Source organism: Triticum aestivum, chromosome 4A, assembly GCF_018294505.1.
Source record: "Triticum aestivum cultivar Chinese Spring chromosome 4A, IWGSC CS RefSeq v2.1, whole genome shotgun sequence".
NCBI classification, from domain to species: domain Eukaryota; kingdom Viridiplantae; phylum Streptophyta; class Magnoliopsida; order Poales; family Poaceae; genus Triticum; species Triticum aestivum.
In genome coordinates this window covers 256736431-256742621 of record NC_057803.1, presented here as the reverse complement: position 1 = coordinate 256742621, position 6191 = coordinate 256736431, and positions in this window count along the sequence as shown.

The following is a 6191-nucleotide window of genomic DNA, read 5'->3' as shown; positions in this document are numbered from 1 at the left end:
AAATGAGTTTGTTTTAAACTCTTCTTTTTCGCGTGAAACTTCTTTTCTTGGGCTAAGTATAATTCTTAGACTCAGTAGGAGTAGTTTCAGCATTTTCTAAAACCCCTAGCATTTTCTTTCCTTCCTTTTTCCTTGTGTCTACTTCTCTGTAAATGGGAAATAGCAAAAGGTTGTTTTTTTATCCGAAGCAGCAACTGGCCGGCCCATTTGCAGGTCCAGCCGACCCCCTCCTAATCCCTCTCTAAGGCCCTGGCCTTTTCCGCCTCTCCACTGGGCTGACCCCCTAGGCCCATCTCCCGCAGCCCCCGCTCTAACCCTAGCACCCTGGCTCGATCCCCTGCACCCTCTCCCTCGTTTCCCTCCCTCGCGCCGCCAGGAGAGAAAGGGCACCGCGCTCGACCTGGCTCCTCTCGCCCGAACCCTTGATCTCTCCCTCACCTTCGCTCTCTCGCGCCGCCAGAGCCTCGCCCAATCCTCTCCTCCCTCCTCTCGTTCTCTCGCTCGTGTCGCCACCCACAGGAAAGGAGAGGAGTGGTCGTGAGCTCGCCTGCCCGTTCCCCATGGCCGTGCCACCTCGTCCCCACCTCTCCACCTCCACGCTGGTCGCCGCACCCCGTCGCTGTCAGCAACCACCAGGAGGCCGCCGCCTCACGCCGCCCCGTCGTCTCTCCTCCGCGCGACACCTCCCCTATGCGTCCTCGTTTCTCTGCCCGTGCACCATCCATCCTCGAGCTCCGCCCACTGACCTTCTCTGCAGCCTTGGCCGCCGGTGACCGGAGCCTCCGTGTGCGTCCTTCCCGCCCCTGCCGTCCCTGCCGCTGGATCGGGCCTGCTCCCCCCGACTCCTCTCCCCTCGGCTTTCCGCGCTCACTTCCTGTCGCAGGGTCTCACTCTACTTCGATCAAACGCATGAAGATGTCGCCGCCCGCTTCATCAGTTTTAGGACGCGAGCGCTGCTCACGTGACCGCGTCGTGAACCGCCGGAGTTCGGCCACCTCTGCAGCCTCTTGTTGCTGTGTTGTGTACCTCCAATTGCAGTTGCTATTTACGCCAAGTCCAATGACCACTGAACAGGAATAGCGCCAAGTACCACGACATACCGTCAAGTACCCCTTTGAATCCTTCAAGACCGTCAAGTGAACGACTACCATCGCTCCAAGATCCGAACGGCTACGATGACATGAACATCTACGGAACGGTTACGACTACATGATGAACTGCCAAGGCCGGCTACAACCCTTGTACCACTACTATCGCCAAGTACCACGACAATCGAAGCATAGTACCTCTACGTTTGCCATGTACATCGACTCTCACCGAAGACCCGCGTAGCACTAACGCCAAGTTCCCTACCATCGCCCTCGGAAACATCGATTGCATCAAGTCCTTCGAGACGTGTACCACAACCATCACCGAAGAACCGTGAACGTCTACCGATGACCCTCAAGTTCGTCCACGATTGCTATGTACCACTACCATCAACGCGAACCACTACTTCCACTATGGCATGAGTACAACTACTACCACTTCGAACGTGACGAGAACGTCTACTTCCTCTACTTTGCACCGAACCGATACGCTTCGAAACGCATGCTTCGAAGGTATAACCCCAAGACGATCGTCCGAGAACATTTGCATGTGTTGTATGAGTTGCACCCTATGTTTGCACCGTGCCCGAGTTGTCACTTGCTCGGTCCTCCTCTTCTGCCGCTAATTCGTGGGGAACCCGGTTACCGGGATCACCCCACCATCTTGCACGACACGCTCCCGTCACACTTTCTTTTGCACCGACGTCTCAATGAGTTGTCGGATCCAGAACGTTGTCGTGGCACTGTTTCGTTATCGTCGCCGTGGCACCCCTTTTCTTTCCACCACGGTGACAAATGCTTCATAATGCTCTTGTCAACTTTTATAAAAAATTGCATAAACTTGTCCATGTCATCCGCATCATGATAACAACAATTAAAATGCTTAAATTGTTGTTTGCATTTAAATTGCTAATGCATATGGGGATTTACCGGATTCGTTGTTTGCTATATCCGGCCCCATTTAAATTGTTTAAATGGTATAGTTTTGTTATGCTTCACCTCTTGCCATGTTAACCAACGTTTAATATTGTTGAGTACCTAAACGAGAGAGAACTAAATAATTGATGCGGTGCTTTGTTTTGAGCTCCACTTAACTTGTAGTTTTGGATGGACAGCCACCCAGGCTCAAAGGGATCATGAGATTATTCATACTAGAAACTCCCGTGTGCAGCCACAAGCTACTATGGGCTCTAGCATAGTTGAGTAAGTCGTGCGAACTCTTACAGTGGTAGACTAGCAGATGTAGGGGAAAGTAGGTGTAACGGTCTACCCGTTCGTAAGGTGCTAGCGCTTCTGAAAGACTATGTCTCCGTCATCCATTTCTCAAACACCATGTAGTGCGAGAATCCCAATGGAGGAGATCGAGTCTTGTGGGGAAAAGTGCGCAAACCTCTGCAGAGTGTATAAACTAATCATGGTTAGCCGTGTCCCCGGTTATGGACAACTTGAGTATCTAGTACTTGGATTATCATGTGAATCTCATCATGTTACTCTAATTAATATTGTTGGGTTTTAAAGATGATGCTTAATTGGGATTGAGAGGGTGTCTACACTCTCAATGTTTAACAACTACCATGATAGTTAAATAAAATTTATTCCTTTGCAGTAGGGAAAAATTGGCTTTACGCAAAACTGTAACCATAGAGCTTTCCACTAGCCAAATATGCATGTAGTATAGTCTTATTCTTTCATTACTCTCTATGTGTTACATAGCCAGCATATTCCATGTGCTGACCCGTTTTCGGGCTGCAACGTTCATGTTGCAGACTTTTCAGACGACGAGTAAGGTGCTTTTAGGTCGTGGTTCTATACTCAGTGATGCCATTGGAGTTGATGGACTCACTTATCTTCCAAGCCTTCCGCTGTTCTCGTTATTAGATGGCCTTAAGCCATATTTATTGTAATAAGTTCTCTTTTGAGACATTCGATGTACTAAGTGTGTGATTGCTACTCTGTTATAAATCCTTCAAGTACTGTGCGTGTCAGCATTACTGATCCAGGGATGACACTGAAGCACAGAGATCGGACCATTTGAGGTCTGGTCGCTACACAAGATAGGATCACGAATTCACATATATTCATGAAAACATAATAGGTTCAGATCTGAAATCATGGCATTCGGGCCCTAGTGACAAGCATTAAGCATAGCAAAGTCGTAGCAACATCAATCTCAGACCATAATGGATACTAGGGATCAAACCCTAACAAAACTAACTCGATTACATGATAAATCTCATCCAACCCATCACCGTCCAGCAAGCCTACGATGGAATTACTCACGCACAACGGTGAGCATCATGAAATTGGTGATGGAGGAAGGTTGATGATGATGATGGCGACGAATTCCCCTTTTGGAGCCCCGAACGGACTCCAGATCAGCCCTCCCGAGAGAGTTTAGGGCTTGACGGCGGCTCCGTATCGTAAAACGCGATGAATCCTTCTTTCTAATTTTTTTCTCCTTGAAAGTGAATATATGGAGTCAAGGTGGACGTCGGTGGAGCATCAGGGGGCCCACGAGGTAGGGGGCGCGCCCCCACCCTTGTAGACAGGGTGTGGGCCCCCTGACGTGGATTCTTCTTCTAGTATTTTTTATATATTCCAAAAATAATCTCCGTTGATTTTCAGGTCATTCCAAGAACTTTTATTTCTGCACAAAAATAACACCATGGCAATTTTGCTAAAAACAGCATCAATCCGGGTTAGTTCCATTCAAATCATGCAAGTTAGAGTCCAAAACAAGGGCGAAAGTGTTTGGAAAAGTAGATACGACGGAGACGTATCATACACCAACATCAGACACTCTTCGTCATGCCGCACGCCAAGATAGGTAAGCAAACCGCAATCCTCTTCATGACAACAGCTCTCAAGAGCAAGCTCATGTGCAAGAACATCGACATCGTCAAAACCAAGCTACTCTCGAGCAAGCACAAGAACGGCAACGACAACGCCAACGGGAAGAGGAAGAGCGAGCGCGTCTACATCAAGATGCACAAGATGCCGAGGCACAACGCTAAGAACAACAATTGCGAGAAGCTAGAGCACTTGAGGCGCAACATGCACTCTACGACACGAATCACGCCGTTGCCCAACGCAACCACCATAGGCGCGAACAAGAAGAATCACTTCGCGAAGAAGTTCAAGAATGGGTTTACCAATCACGGGTGCATCGTCAAGTTCCTCAAGCTCGTCCACAACCTCGCCAAGAACCTCAAGTTCAACAAGAGCAAGAAGACATTGGAAATCCTCCAAGACAAGAACAAGTTGTGAGAGACGATCCTCCTCGACAACGATGTCATCATCCCCAACCCCAACACAATGAAGATAAACGCTACGGCAAGCTAAAGTTCACCATGCCCAAGTTCAATGGAAGCAATGATCCCAAAGAGTACCTTTCATGGGCATTGAAGGTCGACAAAATCTTCCGCTTGCACAACTATGAAGAAGAGAAGAAGATCGCGATGACATCCCTTGAGTTCCAAGACTATGTCCTCATTTGGTGGGAACAAATCATCGAGCATCGAGAGGCAAGAGGTGAACTACCCATCACTACTTGGGTGCAAATGAAGGATGTCATGAGAGCACGCTTCGTGCCTACATACTACAATTGCGACCTCTTCAAGAAACTCCAACTACTCAAGCAAGGAACCAAGAGCGTTGAAGAATACTACAAGGAAATGGAGACTGCAATGATACGAGCCAATGTCACGAAAGATGACGAGCAAACTATGGCACATTTCTTGAATGGACTCAATCATCCCATCAAGAAGATCGCCGACCTCCAACCATACTCGAACCTCATCGAGCTAGTGCATCAAGCTACCAAGGTGGAACGTCAAGTGCAAGATGACTTCAAGTATGCCAAGTTCTCATCCAAGTCCTATGGTTTCTCCAACACCCAAGCTTCAACGACTCCAACACCTTCTACATCAACCAAGCCTTCTACAAGCAACAACGACAAGTCGAGTTACAAGAAAACTTTGACAACTCCAAGTCATCATCCTACTACAAGCAACTTCAAGCCGAGAGCTTCACCATCATCTACCCCAACCGATGAGACCGTCAAGACAAGTTCCTTCAAATGCTTCACATGCGGAGCCCGGGGCCACAAGTCCTTTGAGTGTACCAACAAATAGACCGTGATGGTACATACGACTCCTTGAGCGAAGGAGAAATGGAAGCCCTTGAGCAAGTGGCAATGCACCGGCAAGTGAACGACAATGAAGAAGAACAAGTCTTTTGTGATGAAGATTCAAGCCCCGCTCTCATTGTCTCCAAGGTCTTGACTCTTCAACATCACCAAGAAGAAGACCAAAGATGCCATATCTTTCATACCAAGGCCGACATCAATGGAAGCTCCGTCAAGGTCATCATCGATGGAGGGAGTTGCCATAACTTAGCAAGTGAAGAACTTTGCTCCAAGCTCCAATTATTCAAGACGAAGCACCCACACCCCTACAAAGTTCAATGGCTAAGCGACACCGGCACAATCCAAGTCAAGCATAGAGTGTGAGTCTCCTTCAAAGTTGAAGCTTACAAAGACACTTTGGAGTGTGATGTCGTTCCAATGACCGTTTGCCACCTTCTTCCCTTTGTTTGGGAACCATCGCAAGATACTGCATTCAATGAGCTTAAGAATTTGCTTACTCATGCTCCCATGCTTGCTTTACCCAACTTTGACAAACCTTTTGAGATTCATTGCGATGCTAGTGGTAATGGCATAGGAGGTGTGTTAACGCAAGAGAAGCGCCCCATAGCTTACTTTAGCGAGAAACTTTCCAGAGCGCAACTCAATTACCCCATCTATGACAAAGAACTATATGCTTTAGTGCGAGTTTTGCATGAATGGGAACATTATCTTCGACCTCATGAATTTATCATTCATACCGATCATGAAACGTTTAAATACCTCAAGGGTCAAACTAAGTTGAACAAGCGTCATGCTAAATGGAGTGAATTCATTGAGTCTTTTCCTTATGTCATCAAGTACATTAAAGGTAAGGAAAATGTTGTGGCGGACACTCTTTCCCGCATATGCATGCTTGTTACTCAACTTGAATTGGATGTCATTGGCTTTGAGCACATAAAATACTTGTATGTGCATGA